The sequence below is a fragment of the Ricinus communis genome, unplaced genomic scaffold, assembly GCF_019578655.1.
Source record: "Ricinus communis isolate WT05 ecotype wild-type unplaced genomic scaffold, ASM1957865v1 Ctg25, whole genome shotgun sequence".
Classification (NCBI taxonomy): domain Eukaryota; kingdom Viridiplantae; phylum Streptophyta; class Magnoliopsida; order Malpighiales; family Euphorbiaceae; genus Ricinus; species Ricinus communis.
Genome location: NW_025963459.1, coordinates 55001 through 72500, shown reverse-complemented (window position 1 = coordinate 72500; position 17500 = coordinate 55001). Strand labels below are relative to the sequence as shown.

General features: G+C 30.1%; 4 pseudogenes; all 4 read right to left on the bottom strand.

Moving 5' to 3' along the window:
- The window catches only part of LOC125368972, a 1037-nt pseudogene extending 408 nt beyond the window's left edge, over positions 1-629 (bottom strand).
- A 10633-nt stretch (positions 630-11262) lies between these two features.
- On the bottom strand, positions 11263-12589 carry LOC125368964 (annotated as a pseudogene).
- Positions 12590-13191: 602 nt separating this feature from the next.
- Positions 13192-14003, bottom strand: LOC125368975 (annotated as a pseudogene).
- A 109-nt stretch (positions 14004-14112) lies between these two features.
- On the bottom strand, positions 14113-15139 carry LOC125368971 (annotated as a pseudogene).
- Between the last annotated feature and the right edge of the window lie 2361 nt (positions 15140-17500).

Here is a 17500-nt window from a genome sequence, read left to right as displayed (position 1 = left end):
CTTTACCCCATAAAGATATTGAATAAAATGAACTGTTTTTTACCACTGTAATTTTTAAATGAACATTTAAATGTCCTTCAAAAGTAAGTAAATAAACCCGAAACATATAAAATGCAGTTAATCCGGCCGTGAAACAAGCTATTATTGCGAAAACCGGTGAATACAACCAACTATCGTTAAGAATTTCATCTTTGGACCAAAAACAGGCGAAGGGTGGAATACCACAAGAGAAAGTGTTCCTAAAAAAAGCAGTTTTGTAATTGGAATATGTTTTGTTAAACCACCCATAAGAATCATATTTTGACTCTTATCTGGAGAATAACCAACAATAGCTTCCATTGAATGAATAATGGATCCAGATCCTAAAAACAATAATGCTTTCGAATAGGCATGAGTAATCAAATGAAATAAAGCGACTCGATAAGACCCCATACCTAGAGCTAACATCATATAACCTAATTGAGACATTGTAGAATAGGCTAAACTTCTCTTAATATCTTTTTGAGCAAGAGCTAAAGTAGCTCCTAAAAATACTGTTATTATACCTATCAAAGCTATTAGATTCATTATGTAGTATGACTACAAAAGAGGAAAAGTCGAGCTACAAGAAAAATTCCTGCCGCTACCATAGTAGCAGCATGTATTAGAAACCGAAATAGGAGTAGGCCCTTCCATGGCATCCGGTAACCATACATGGAGAGGAAATTGCGCCGATTTAGCAATTGCGCCAGAAAATACTAGAAAGGCACACAAAGTAACAAATAAAAATGAACCTGATTATTAGAAATCAAGTTATTCAATATTTTGAACAAATCCCGAAATTCGAAACTGCCCGTTATCCAATAAATGCCCAAAATTCCCAATAATAAACCAAAATCCCTACGATTAGTTACAAAGGCTTTTGACAAGCATTCGATGCAATAGGTCGTGTGAACCAAAACCCTATTAATAGATAAGAACACATTCCAACCAACTCCCAAAAATATAAATTTGTATCAAATTAGAACTAGTAACTAATCCCAACATTGAAGTATTGAAAAACTCATATAAGCAAAAATCTCAAATAGCCTTGATCATGAGACATATAATTGTCACTATAAAAAGAACCATAATTCCAACTGTAGTAATTAATACTGACAAAATAGAAGTAAGTGGGTCAATCAAGTGTCCGAATTCTAAAGAAAAATCATTATTGATAGTCCACGACCATATATATTGATAAATAAAACTGCTATTTATTTGGTGAATAGACAAGTCGATTGAAAAATCATGACTATACTTAACAAGAAAAGGCTTGGAAAAGCCCACATACGACAAGTTTTTGTTGCCGCCGGAAAAGTAGGAGTCCCGCTCCTATTAACATAGGAGCTGGGAATGTAACAAAAGGTATGATCCATGAATATTGATATATATGTTCCATAAAAAAACTTTTTGAATTGATAATTAATTGTTTCTTGTTTCTGATTCATCGGCTCTTATATCTTTTTAAATAAGTCAGTCAATAAAAAAATATGTAAAACTTCAATCGAATTTTATATTCTTAATTATTCTGAATTTTCCAAAATACTTCACATACAAAATACTTCACATATTTAAATCAAAAAGTTAAAATTGGTCAAATCAAATAAATAAAAATATTAGTGAAAAAAAAAATAAATACTTATTACTTATTCTAAATCAAAAAATAAAATAAATTAAAATTTTATTATTAAAATTTTATTATTAATATAATTACATTCCATAATTATTAAATATTAATTACATATACATAATTATTACATTAATTATTAATATTAATTTAATTACATAATTACAAGTTTTTATATACATAGAGAAAAGATAAAGAATTTTAACAATTATAAGAAAAGTAGTATTTTTTTCTTGATAGAAATAAAAAAGAAAGATGATTTTATCGGATCCTTACTGGATCAAAATAATTATTTTTGAGTTCTTTTATTTTTTTTATTCAGAATTATTAACTAGTGGATTTTGGAACGGATTTATTGCCTTTCATTATGTTTGTAGAAAAGACTATCATATTTGAAACTTTTCCTTTACATAAGATAAAAGCAAAGAATTACTAAAATTTTTTTCCTTTTTTAACAAATTAATAGCCTCATTCAATTTGAAAATTTTAATTCAATTAGATATACTTTTTTTTCGAGTTTGACCAATTACTAGAAAAATGAAGTTAAAGTCTTTTTATTAGGATAAATCCAATTTAGAGTCTTAAACTTTATTGCTGTATTTTATTCCACGTATATATGGAATATAACGAAAAAGGCAGAAATAGAAAAAAAAAATAAGCGGATAGGCTTCTTTTTTGACAAGAGTATAATTGAGAGACTAAATACATAGATATAGTAAAGAACAATTTTGTTTTGAACAATAAATGTCTTTCACATCCAACTATAACAATAAACAACTTCTTTATTATGGCAGTTCCAAAAAGCGCACTTCTAGATCAAAAAGCGTATTCGAAAAATATTTGGAAAAAAAGGGATATTGGGCAGTATTGAAAGCTTTTCATTAGCGAAATCTCTTTCTACAGGTAATTCAAAAGTTTTTGTGCAACAAATAAAAATAAAGGTTGGAATAATCTGATTTGACTTGACACGAGAAAGGGTCTAATTTCGTTTATTGTTTATAATTTCTAATAATTTAGAATATAAATTTCTAATATAAAATAGAAATATATATAATATAGAATAGAAAATATATAAAATATATAGAAAATATATAAAAGGATTTCCATTCTTTTTAATGTTTTATTTTGAACTAATAAATATTAAATTACACTCCTTTTGCTTTTTCATATGTAGACTAAAGAATTCTTTTTATACTGAATTCTAAAACTGGTACTTTTGCAAAAAGAAAAAAAAAGAAGACACAAAGTTTCACCTTTCTTTTTATTGTTAGGATATTTTATCATTTTCGGGATGGGGATTATTATTTAAATTTTATTTTCCCCATCGACCCATTTGTCACAATCACAATACTAAACATTCATAAGTTTTTCTTTTTATACTATTTGCATTCTTTTTATACTATTTGCATATAAAAGAAGAAATCTAAGACCTTTAGTCAAAAAAATTGACCGTTAAAATAATTGATTAAGTTTAAAATTTTTAACTTACTTAACAATTATTATATTTATATTATTCTAAATCGCTATATATAATAGATTCTTTGTTGCTTTCAATCTAATTAATAAAAAGCACCTTTTATCTTTAGATTTTCTCTTTAGAAAAAATGTGTCAATTTTGAATGATCTACTTTATGCTTGATGCTTGCGCTTGAAATTAGAATGAATCAAGGCATGTATTAAATTTGAAATTAGATATTTGAAATTAGATAAGAGTTTTTTTTATTATTAACTGAATTTGGCTTCATTAATTTGAATGTTTCAAAAAAATATTGCATTGAATTGACTCCCTCAAGCTCGACGATTAAATAAAAATGGATTATTATGATTTCGAGTAAGCCGCTATGGTGAAATCGGTAGACACGCTGCTCTTAGGAAGCAGTGCTAGAGCATCTCGGTTCGAGTCCGAGTGGCGGCATAACATCCTGTAATTATCAAAAGGATACAATAAATCCTATAATGAATTCAATTCCTGATTTCACCATAGCGGCTTACTTTTCTAATTAAAGAGCCTTTTTATTTTATTTATTATTATTAATTTATTAATTTAAAATTTTTTAAAAATTTTATGATATTTTCAACTTTAGAACATATATTAACTCATATATCTTTTCAGTCGTGTCACTTGTAATTACAATTCATTTGATAACTTTAGTAGTCGATGAATTCGTTGAACTATATGATTCGTCAGAAAGGGCATGATAACCACTTTTTCTGTATAACAGGATTATTAGTTACTCGTTGGATTTCTGGGGACATTTACCATTAAGCGATTTATATGAATCATTAATCTTTCTTTCATGGGCTTTTCCATTATTCATATGGTTCCGTATTTTAAAAACATAAAAATTATTTAAGCGCAATAACCGCCCCAAGTACTTTTTTACCCAAGGGTTTGCTACTTCAGGCCTTTTAACTAACACGCATCAATCCAAAATCTTAGTGCCTGCTCTCCAATCCCAGTGGTTAATGATGCACGTAAGTATGATGATATTGGGCTATGCAGCTCTTTTGTGTGGATCATTATTATCAGTAGCATTTCTAGTAATCACATTTCGAAAAATCATAAAATTGTTGATGTTGATAAAAGCAATAATTTATTAAATGATTCATTTTCCTTTAGCTTTAGTGGGATACAATATATGATGGAAAGAAAGAATGTTTTAAAAATATTTCTTTTCTTTCTTCTAGGAATTATTACAGGTTTCAATTGATTCAACAATTAGATGACTGGGGTTATCGTATTATAAGTATAGGGTTTATCTTTTTAACCATAGGTATTCTTTCGGGAGCAGTCTGGGCTAATGAAGCATGGGGATCATATTGGAATTGGGACCCCAAGGAAACTTGGGCATTTATTACGTGGACCATATTCGCAATTTATTTTCATACTCGAACAAATAAAAATTTTGAGGGTTTAAATTCCGCAATTGTCGCTTCTATTGGTTTTCTTATAATTTGGATATGCTATTTTGGAGTTAATTTATTAGGAATAGGACTACATAGTTATGGTTCATTTACATTAACAATTAACATCTAATTGAATTGAAGAAAGGAAAGGGTCTGACGGATGCAACTATATGGGGCAGCAAAGCATATATACAAAAAGCTTCGGGTAAACCGTTGAGAACCTTTTGAATCATTATATTACTTGATTCAAAAGTCATTATATTACTTGATTCAAAAGTTCTCACAAATGCCAAAATATTTAGTTACAATTCCGTTTTTTTACTTAAACTTAAATTTAAGAGACGAAAAAATAAGTTTTTTCCTTGTATAACATAACGATTTTAAAAAATGAAAAATCATAGGATTTCTTTTTCATTTTGAGTTTTATTTAGAAAAACTATCTATAAAAATAATTAGATAGAAGAGCTTCGACCCTGTCAACTGATAATGAAAAAAGGAAATCCGGATAAATACCAATACCTATTACAGGCAGAAGGATAGAGATCGAAACAAATAACTCCCTCGGTCCAGAATCAAAAAAATAAGAGTTTGGAGCATTAAACAGCTTGTATCCATAAAACATCTGGCGTAACATAGATAATAAATAAATAGGAGTTAATATCATTCCAACTGCCATTCCAAAAGTAATTACTATTTTGACATTAAAAGATATTTTTGGCCGGTAATTATTCCAAAAATACTGCCAATTCCGCAAAAAACCGCTCATGCCTGGTAATGCAAGGGAAGCTAGTGATAAGATACTGAATGTCGTGAATATTTTTGGCATTAGTGTAGCCATTCCGCCCATTTCATCAAGATACACGACGTATTCTATCATAACCCGTTCCTGCTAAGAAAAAAGTGCAGCGCCAATAAACCCATGTGATATTATTTGTAAAATGGCTCCATTGAGTCCCATATCACTTATAGAGCAAATTCCTATAATTATGAAACCCATATGAGATACAGAAGAATAGGCTATTCTTTTTTAAATTTCGTTGACCAGGAGATGTTGAAGCTGCATAGATTATTTGCATGACGCCTACTATTATCAACCAGGGAGAAAAGATAGAATGAGCATGAGGTAATAATTCCATATTGATTCGAACCAACCCATACGCCCCATTTTAATAAGATTCCGGCTAGAAGCATACAAGTACTGTAATGTGCTTCCCCATGGGTGTCTGGTAACCATATATGTAAGGGTATAATCGGTAATTTGACAGCAAAAGCAATAAGAAATCAATATAAAAAATATTTCTAGCGCCACAGGATATGATTGATTGGCTGATGTTTCAAAATTGAATCTTGGTTCATTGGAACCATATAAAGCGATACCCAAAGCTCCCATTAATAAAAAACGGAACCCCGGCAGTATACAAAATAAACTTTGTAGCTGAATACAGACGTTTCTTTCCCCCACATGGATAGAAGTAGATAAATGGGAATTAATTCTAACTCCCACATGATAAAAAAGCAAAAGATCTTGAGAAGAAAATAATCCTATTTGGCCACTATACATTGCTAACATCAGAAAATTAAATAAGCGGGAATCACGAGTAATTGGCCAAGCCGCTAAAGTAGCTAAAGTGGTGATAAATCCTGTCAGTAAAATAGGGCTTAAAGAAAATCCATCTATTCCCAATCTCCAGTAAAATCAAAAATTGGATCCATTTATAATCTTCTGTTAATTGGATTAATGGGTCGTCAATTGGAAATAATAAGAGAACGCATAAGTCATTAAAAGGAGTTCTAAAATACATATAAACAAAGTATACCACCTAATTACCTTATTTCCTCTATGGGGAAAAAGAAAATTAAGGAACCCGCAGATATCGGTAAAACTACAAATATTGTTAACCAAGGAAAAGAATTCGTGGTAAAGGCAAGATACATTTGGACTAGAAAAACCCGTACTCGAAAACATAATATATATATATTTTTGTATTTTTGTTTTCAGTACGGGTTTTATCAATAAACATAAAATCAAATGCATTCAAGTGGATTTTTCTGAAAAGTATCAATAAGCTAGACCCATGCTTCAGGTTGTTTCATGCCATAAATAAACTCGAACACTCAAGAAATCAGTTGGACAGGCGGATTCACATCTCTTACAACCAACACAGTCTTCTGTTCTTGGAGCAGAAGCGATTTGTAGATTTACACCCATCCCAAGGTATCATTTCTAATACATCTGTGGGGCAGGCTCGGACACATTGAGTACACCCTATACATGTATCATAAATCTTTACTGAATGCGACATTGGATTTCTAAATTTTTAACGTCATAAAATTTCAATCTAGTTAATTTCTAAATGAATCATCATATATTTAGACACCAGACGAATCAATGATTTATCAGAATTTTTCTATTGAATTCTGGATCGACTCGTGAGATAGGGCCAGGATACTTTAATTTCGTACGTTTTCGCAAACATGATCGGATAAGTTACGTATCATACATGCCAACTTGAATTAATGAATATGAAAATTATATTCTATATGATTAATCCTACTTATTCAACAAATTCGATTGATTGATACGGATTGATTTTCTGTTACGATAAATTGACGAAACGATAGCTGGTCCAATAGCTGCTTCAGCGGCTGCAATAGCTATAACAAAAATTGAAAAAATATTTCCCTTTAATTGGCGACTATCAAAAAAATCAGAAAATGTTACGAAATTTATATTAACTGCATTCAGTATAAGTTCAAGGCACATAAGGGCTCTAACCATATTTCTACTCGTGATCAATCCATAGATACCGATAGAAATAAATAGGCCTCAAAACGAGTACATGTTCGAGCATCATTGACCAACTCCTTATCAATTTCGATTTATTTCAATATGAACAACAATTCAACATCAACAGATTGGATTGACTAGAATAAGAATATCAAAGTACAGAACAAAGAAATATATGGATAATAGATCAAATATGGATAATAGAATAATAGATCAAATAAAAGAATTTATACATAAATAATCTTTAAATGGAATTGAAAGAAAATAAATGTGATAACATAGAACAAATAGATTGGGGTTACTAATTCTAAAGATTTATTGCTGACGAGCCGCAGCAATCGCACCTATCAAAGCAACTAAAGAATTATTGAAATGAATTCGAACGGAAGAAAAAATCTGTTGATAAATGAATTCCAATTTGTTGACCATTACTTATTAAATCTTGTTCTATAATCTGATTTGTTTTGTAGTCCAAATAATCCCGTACCATGACGTATCTGGAATAATAGTAATTAGTGAAACAAAAATACTTGTACAAATTAAGGAAGTAACTCCGGTTCCAACAGTCCAAAGATTAAAATCTTTGTAATATTCTGAACCATTCATGAACATCACGGCAAATATAATTAAAACGTTTATGGCTCCCACATAAATAAGGAGCTGCGCAGCACTACAAAATGAGTTTGATAAAATATAGAATAAAGATATACAAACAAGAACCAATCCCAATGAAAAGGCAGAATAAATTGGGTTGGTAGTATCTACTCCTAGACCTCCTAATATAAGACCTAATCCCATAAAAATAAAAGAAAATCATGTATTAGTCCAGGCAAATCCATTGCACGTAAAATAAGAGATAAAAAATTGAATTGTTTTTCATGACCTTATTGACCTGACCAGGAAAAACTTATTTATAATAGGTTCTAAACCCTAAGGGTGAAAATTACTATAGGTACAGCTATTGTATGAATCTCATTCTTTCTCGAAAAGGCATTCTAAATTAAATTTTAGAAATAATTATGGCTAGAATTACGCATATATTAATAGATTTTCACAAAAAATAAAGCCGCGATGCAATTCTGACCAATCAAGTCAATAGTTGGAATTTGTAATTTTTGTATTTATTGACCAAGGAAAATAAAAAAAACCTATTGCAGCCCTTTAGATCAAAACAAATTTTAGTTTAATAATTGTACTTTTTAATCAATCAAAGCGGGTTATCTTTTTGTTTCTAGTTGAATTCAAAATTGTTCGAATTGTATAATCGTCGACTACTGACATTGGTAAACGACCTAAAGCAATTTGATTATAATTCAATTCGTGACGATCATAAGTGGAAAGTTCATATTCTTCAGTCATTGATAAACAATTTGTTGGACAATACTCAACACAGTTGCCACAAAATATACAGATTCCGAAATCAATACTGTAATTAAGCAACCGTTTCTTTCGAATGTCAGTTTCCAATTTCCAATCAACAACAGGTAGATCTATAGGACATACCCGAACACATACTTCACAAGCAATGCATTTATCAAATTCAAAGTGGATTCCGGCCATGGAAACCTCCGATGTGATTAATTTTTCATAAGGATATTGAATAGTTACAGGTAAACGATTTGCATGGGATAAGGTAATCATGAAACTTTGACCAATATACCGTGCAACTCGTATGGTTTGTTGCCCATAATTCATGAACCCAGTTACCATGGGAAACATATCGTGAATATTTATGAATGATTTTCTATTTGTTTTTTTCTCTTATTTGAATTTGAAAACAAGCCATGAATATAGAAAAATATTCCTTTTTTATTCTTTTATAGCGAAAGGAGTTGGAAAGAGGTTGTTAATAAGAGATTGCCGAGAGAAATAGGTAAAAGAAATTTCCATCCAAGATTTAAAAGTTGGTCCATTCTTAGTCTAGGTAAAGTCCATCTTGTTGTGATAGGAATGAACAAGAACAAATAAGTTTTAACCAATGTAATACAGATACCGATTGTTGTTCCAAAAACTCCACCTATTTTATTTGTTTCAAAAGGCTCAGGAACGAATATATATGGAATAGAGATATTCCAACCGCCCAAGTAAAGAACTGTTACAAATAATGAAGAAACTAATAAGTTTAGATAGGAAGCAATATAAAATAAACCAAATTTGATACCTGAATATTCGGTTTGATAACCTGCTACTAATTCTTCTTCTGCTTCTGGTAAATCAAAAGGTAATCTCTCACATTCTGCTAGAGAAGAAATAAAAAAAATGATAAATCCTATAGGTTGACGCCACAAATTCCACCCCAAAAAACCCGATTTTGATTGTGCCTCAACTATATCAACTGTACTTGAACTGTTAGATAATCATAGTCGGCGAGAACATCACTGTTCCCATCGCTATTACAGAACCGTACATGAGATTCTCACCTCATACAGCTCCTCGAAGGCCATAAATAAATTTAAGGAGATCGTATTATTTATTTTGCTATATTTGTAGGATATATAGGATCAAAATAAAATAAATCTATCGACGTTCCAAAATTCGCGCAATGAAATTCTATCTGTTATAATACTCACAAAAAAGTACTTCTGAATTGATCTCATCCTTTAATAGTTTCAATTTTTCTTTCTTGAGTATACTTCAAAATTTTTCAATAAAATACTCTTTATTACTCTTTCTAATTTATTTAAAAAAATATTCTTTGTAAAACTACAAAGAGATATTTCAACCTATTGTTTTTGATTACGAAAAAGAATTAGATATTCCGAATTATGATACGAATTCCATCTATATGAATATAGATATAGGAAAAAAGCAGAAAAAGATTGATTTTTATTGTAATTAGATTTAGATTCTTTTTTTCGTTCCTATTCTTCTTTCTGAAAAAAAAAGAAAAGGGATTCAAAAGGGAAAGGATTATTTCGTTCCTGATAGTCATTTCTTTAATCGGTGGACAGGAGCATACTCTGAATCGGAATCATGGGGAGTACTGCCTGATCATTTCTACCAACTTAAAGCCCCAATTAATATACTTTTCTATTTTGCGGAAATATCCTTTTAGATAGATAATTAAAATTTTAGATAGATAATTAAAATAGATAATTAAAAAAAATCTCTATTACTAATCCTTTGTGTATCTTGGTGTTCCTAACCGTCCACTCATTTTGTTCAATCGCCTGTTAGCATTATGGTAATACATATAAATTAAATGATAGTAAAAACTCAATAAGGTTGATCTTTTGGGCCCTTCAAGCCAGGATGACTAATCAACCAATCTTGGGACAAACAGTCTTCTTTTCTTATGTTTATTTCTATTTTACTCTTGTACATAGGAAATGAGTCTTCATTTTTACTGCAAATTTACAAGCTGTTTTCTTTCACTCATATAACTATTCAATTTAGTTCCTTAACCCAAATGATGAATAAAAATGAAGATATCTATTCAACCGATTTCGCCTTCTTCCTAAAAAGAAAGGAATAGGGAAAAGTTTATGTTTCAACGAATCACACGTAGAGATATGGATAACACACAAAGAGTTAATGGTATTTCATAACTAATCGATTGAGCAGCAGCTCGTAGACCACCAAAAAGAATATTTATTATTTGATCCATATCCTGACATAAGAAGTCCAATGGGAGCAATACTTGAAATGGCAATCCATAAAAAACACCAATATTTAGATCAGTTAAAACAAGGTGATAGCCAAAAGGAATTACTGAATAGCTTAATAGAGTTGATATGACTGCTATGGATGGTCCGATACTGAATAAACGAGTATCCCCTAGAGGAAAAAGATTCTCTTTAAAAGTAGTTTTGTGCCATCCGCTAGAGCTTGAAGAATTCCTAAAGGACCGGCATATTCAGGTCCAATACGTTGTTGTATCCTGCAGATATTTCTCTTTCTAACCATACAATTACCAGTATGCCTGTCGTGATTCCCAATACAAGAATCAAAATAGGGACAAACACCCATATAATTCCATAGACCTCGTTTAAGGATTCTAATCTAGAAAAGAATTGATAGCGTGTACTTCTGTTGTATCAATTATCATTTCAACGATCAACTTCTCCCATAATGATATCTATACTACCTAGTATTGTCATAATATCGGCCAATTTCATTCTTTTAACTAATTCGGGAAGAATTTGCAAATTGATAAAACCCGGCGGGCGAATTTTCCATCTCCAAGGAAAACCACTCTGATCCCCTATCAGAAAAATCCCCAATTCTCCTTTTGGGGCTTCGACTCTCACATAAAGTTCTTGTTTCAGTAATTCAAAAGTAGGAGAAGTTTTTTACTAATGAATCGATATTCGAAATCGTTCCATTCTGGATCCCTTTCAAAACGTCGGGTTTCTAAATTCTCATAGGGCCCCCAGGAATTCCTTCAGAGCCTGTTGAATAATTTTTATAGATTCCATCATTTCACCGATTCGGACTAAATAACGAGCTAATGAATCTCCTTCTTTTGCCACTGGACTTCCCAATCAAATTCGTCGTAACACTCATAATGATCAACTTGACGAAGATCCCATTGTACTCCGGAAGCTCGTAGCATTGGTCCGGATAAACCCCAATTTATTGCTTCCTCTGCACCAACAATACCTACTCCTTCAACTCGTTCTAAAAAATAGGATTTCGCGTAATAAGTTTTTGATATTCAGCAATTCCTGTTAAAAATAATCGCAAAAATCAAACATTTATCTATCCATCCATGAGGTAGATCGGCCGCTACTCCCCGATACGAAAATAATTATGCATCATTCTCATACCGGTGGCAGCTTCGAATAAATCATATACTAACTCTCTTTCTCTAAAAATATAAAAGAAAGAGTCTGTGCACCAATATCCGCCATAAACGGACCAAGCCATAACAAATGAGAAGCTATACGACTCAATTCCAACATAATTACTCTGATATAGCTAGCTCTTTTAGGCACTTGAATATTTCCTAACAGTTCTGGACCATTTACTGTTATTGCTTCTGTGAACATAGTAGCCAAATAATCCCAGCGTGTTACATAGGGCAAATATTGTATAATTGTTCGATTTTCCGCAATTTTTTCCATCCCTCTGTGTAAATAACCTAAAATTGGTTCGCAGTCAATAACATCTTCACCGTCTAGAGTAACGATGAGTCGAAGAACACCATGCATTGATGGGTGGTGGGGACCCATATTGACTATCATAAGGTCTTTTCGTGTAGCTGATACATTCATAGGGGTTTCCTCGATCCATTTTTCATGAATTACTGAAAACAAAAGAAGTTCATATTAAGATTTAAGAAATCAAATAATTCAAAAACTCTTCACATTAACGAGTTTTGACTCCCGAATATCAACCGGCTAATTAATTCTTTATAACGTACTCTATTTTTCTTTGCTAAATAAGACAGCAGTCGTTGCCGTTTTCCTAGAATTTTCCGCAAACCTCTCTGAGATAAATAGTCTTTTCTATGCAATTCCAAATGTGAAGTAAGTCTTCGTATCTTATTAGTGAAACTTACTATTTGAAATTCAACAGATCCTTTGTTTTCGTCTTTTTCTTCTTGTGAAATAACTGAAATGAATGAATTTTTACCATAAAATAACCCACCTTTTTTAATTAAGATTAAGATGTTTTTATTTTTATTGATCAGTAATAATAAAAAAATCAATATTGTATTAATAAATAATAATAAATAATAATGTCAGTTCATTTGAATTTGATATACACAAAAATCTTTACTTTGTTAGTAATTCAAGTTACTAATTCAAAATTTTGTCAAATAAAATTGCAAATTTCTCATTAATCAATCCAATTTTTATTTTTTATTTTTTTTATAATTTTTTATTCGGTTATAGATACAAAAGATGATATATTTCTTCGCTTACAAAGAGAACAAAATTCTACCTAAAATGAAAAGTCAAAAAATGCCATTGATTCATTTCTAGATCAAGTATCCTATGGGATATAGGAAAAATGCACCCTTACCATTACAAAATTTCAACCGCGGATAGATACATATCCTTACCATACCGAACCGGCTGGAATTATTAGTGTCGAACCAATAACGATTCATACAAGCTAAATCTTCTAATCGAAAATGGGGCCAAAGAAAAATTTGAATTTAATTAGTTTATTTTCTCTTTATCAAAATCTTTGCTTTTATCAAAAACAGGACCACAGTTTTTTGTTATTACCAGTGCAAATTTTGGTATTTATATAAATATTAATATTGTTTTATTTTTTAAATTGAAGAAATTAAATTCTTAATTCTCTACGACGTTTCAGGGATAAAACATTTTCGGGAACAAGTAAATCATAACCATTTTGTCTCTATTTCCAATTATACCTTGCTGCCTTTCAATAGAAATAGAATCGATTTTATCTCTGTATTGTTGATTTATTTGTTGTTTGTTCTTATGAAATAATAAGATACTTATGGTTTGATACAAAAGAAATTGTCCATTATTTTTACCGATAGACGAATAGGTTCGATAGTAAATATTCTCTTTTCATCAATTCTGTAAGAGTTAAATCCTTCTGAATCATCAAAATATTCAGACTTATTTCTTGCCTTTGAATAGAAGATATAATAATTTCGCGTGGATTTGTCAGTTTAAGCAGGAGACAATATACTTTGATATTATTGATTATTTTTGATTTAAAGAACCATTCCATCTTAATTGAAAATATAAATATCGTTTAGAAGAAATCAAGTTCTACTTCCGTATGACTTTTGTTTTCTTTTTATGTCTATGTTTTTCATATCTAATTCCATATAATCTTTTCAATATCTTTTTTGATTGGATGAATTGACTTCTTGATCTTGGTGAATTGTAATAAAAAATCTTTTTATCCATTTTCTCAATTATTTGATACTTAGTAGTCTTAGTATTTTTTTATGTTCGCTTCCGGTATCGATCCAGGATTCAATCTCGACCTTCTCTCTAAGACAAAAATTGAGAATTTTCCAATCAAAATATTTTCTATCTGGGCTTTTCGCCATATCGATAATATCATCTTCCGCTAGATAATTATTGATAGGAATACCTTCTAACATGTCGAAAAAGTTACTTTTATTTGTGTTGTAATTATAAGAAATCTTTTGTTTATTATTTATTTGTAATGGTGATCCATAAATATATGAGTCCTTCTTATTTTCATAATTAATAGATTTATATGATAAAAGATTATATTTATAGTGTTTTTTAAAATTATCTTTTTGATTCGGTAATGAGTCTGCCTCAAAATCCTTTTTTTTCGTAATGAATTAATTTGTCTTTTCATATAAATTCCATTTGTTTAATTTTTGTTTTGAACCATAGGGTGTTGGTATTGATTGATTCTATTTCGCCATTTTTGTGGTATTAATCTAGACCATCTAATCTGAGATAAATCGTATTTATATTGATAATGACTCCTTAACCAGTTTTCCATTGATTCATTACAGAATTTCTAACATTTTTTCTTTTAATTCGAAATTAAATAGCCCTTGGACTCTAAAATAATCCTTTATTTCATTCTTTAAAAAGTCCATGATATTGAAGGATAGATCTTAACTTATATAAGTTAATAATTTTGATTTGTGATAATTTGTAAAATACATATGCTTGTGACAAGGAGGATATGTCGCAAAGAATCTGTGAATTCTTATTAATAACATCAATATTGCTATTATTAAGTGACTTTTGATATTTATAATCGAAATAAAGTGAATTGTATTTTGGTTTGTTTTATCAATTTTTTTTATTTTCTTCATTATTGTAAATGTATTTAGTAACAATTTTTTGTTGATTCAAGAAAAAGCTGTGCATTGATCCTCGGAATATTAATGATACCTAAAAGATATCTATGTATATCCTTTCAATCAAAATTTTTATAAAAATGGAATTTATGCGCTAATTGCGCATTTCTTCTTTAATATCTGTGAAATATTTTTGATGATTTTAATTTTAATGTTTTAGCATTATAGCTTATTTTGTTAGGACTAATATTTATCTCCGAGGTTATAATTTTTTTCCTTTTCTTTTGAAATTTTTCTATTTGATTTAAGATTATCTTTCATCTAGCGAAGATCTTTCATTTTCTGTCAGTGAAAAATTTGTCCAAACCATAGATCGCGTTAGGTGGACATTTTCTGACTCCTTGATTATTCTTATTGATTAGCGAATCTTTTTCTTTTTAGTTGCATTCAATTCATATACTTCTTTAACTCCAGATAATAGAATTCGGTTTCTTTTGATTTTTCAAATTTGTTTATTTTGTTTATTATGTCTTTTCGAAAAAAGAGTTTTGGATGACCCAGTTTGCTTTTCTTTTGATAAATTTAGAAATAATTTTCTTCTTTCTTCTAAAGTTCTTCTAATTCGAAAACCCTTTTTTCATTTTATAATTTTTTTTCAAGTTTTTAAAGATGGGTTCAAAAGTGAAAGCCGTTTTCAGGGAAAACCAAAAGGCAGTTCAGCCTCCATCCCCAAAACTGTTAAAAACAAAAATCATTTCTTTGTACTTTCTTTTCATTGGATCTTTATGAGGAATTTTAACTTAGATCTGTGCCAAGGTTTTAGACGAAAGGAAATAGGATCTTTATTTGAATCCCGTCTGTTAACCAGTTTTCGGAAATTCTTTTCTGATAATTGAACTCCATTATAAGTGCATTTAATATGCATTTCTCTACTCAATCCTTTAAATCCTCCGACCATTCAGGAATTTGAAAAATAGTATACGAATGCAATTTTTAGCTATTATTAATAAAGGTAATATAATATATTTTCTAAGAATCGATTGGGTTACTAAAATACAACCTCTTATTATTTGGGCAAAGATGCTATCCCAGGCTTCAGCTATTTCTATCCGAGTTCTTTCCTCTCTTTTGTCGTCTTCTCTTGTGTCCTCGTCTTTTTCTTACTTTCTTTTGTTTTCTCTGTATAAGTATAATCTGAAATTGTGAATTCTGCGTTTTACACATCAATTTATAAACATTGTTTTTATCAGTTCGAAATATCAAAGAAAAAAAGATTATCTATTCTGTCCAAAAAGGGGCGAATGCGCATTTGCTTGAAACAGTTCAAAAATAGCTATTTTGCGTCTTTGTGCTCGCGTGGATCCTTTTATTATACTCGGCGAAGTCTGATTGTTGCGAATAACGGATCAAAGTACTTCATCTATTTGGTCAAAATCTGTCGTATCTTTGGTATTATTATAAGTAGCTGTATTTTCTTGATTATCGGTAAAATTACTACACGTTTGGCTTTTCGTGAACGAATTTCATAATCTTCCGCCATGTTTTCTTCATTTTCTCCCTCTTGTTGTTCCAAATCGTCAATTAATTTGTATGACCAATGAGGAACTTGTTTATTTATTTCTTTTATTCCAAGAGAATTATTTTTAATTGTTTTATTTTTGAATTCGCTAGAACTGGATCAAATACAAATTTTAGAATTTGTAAGAGTTCTAAATCCATTTTTCTTCTTTGCAATCTGGAAGTAAAGGGAGTCCCTTAAAATTGAAACTTGATGTCGATTTTCCGGCAAATTCATTAATTAAGTTTAAGAAATAAGCAATTTCTGTTGAAAATGATTTTCTATCTGTTTTTGGTTCAAATTCTATATAATTACTAATAAGAAGAATAAGATGAATTTTATTTATCCAAACCATCTCCGTGGAATTTTTATAGAAGTTTTATTTATATTTAGTGTTGAGGGTGAAAAAAAAATTTTGTTCTTCCACGGTAGGACCCACTCAATAAGGGATCATATATTTTTGGTAAGTACTCTTTTTCGTTTTATCATTACATAATCTAGTCCTTTTTCGAGTGTATTAGACAAGATATCCCTTATCTAGAGCCTGGACTCTGTTTATAAATTCATTACTTAGATTTTTCTTTTTTGTTCATTCTTATAATTCCAATGATTATACAATTCATCGGAGAGTTTCTCTGTTGTTGTTGTGAACAGAAAAATCTTTTCTGTACCATTTCAAAAAAGTTGACAAGCTGGGCGGATACGTGAAAGATATTCTTTCTTTTCCATCACTTCGACATGTATAAAAAAATATTGTGACATTTCATTTCTTACAGCATTCTCAAACTGATCATTTTTATATATCGTAATGGACGATTCCAACGTTTCGAGTCAAAAGAATAGTTACAAGAGGTTTTCAAACCAGAAAGATTT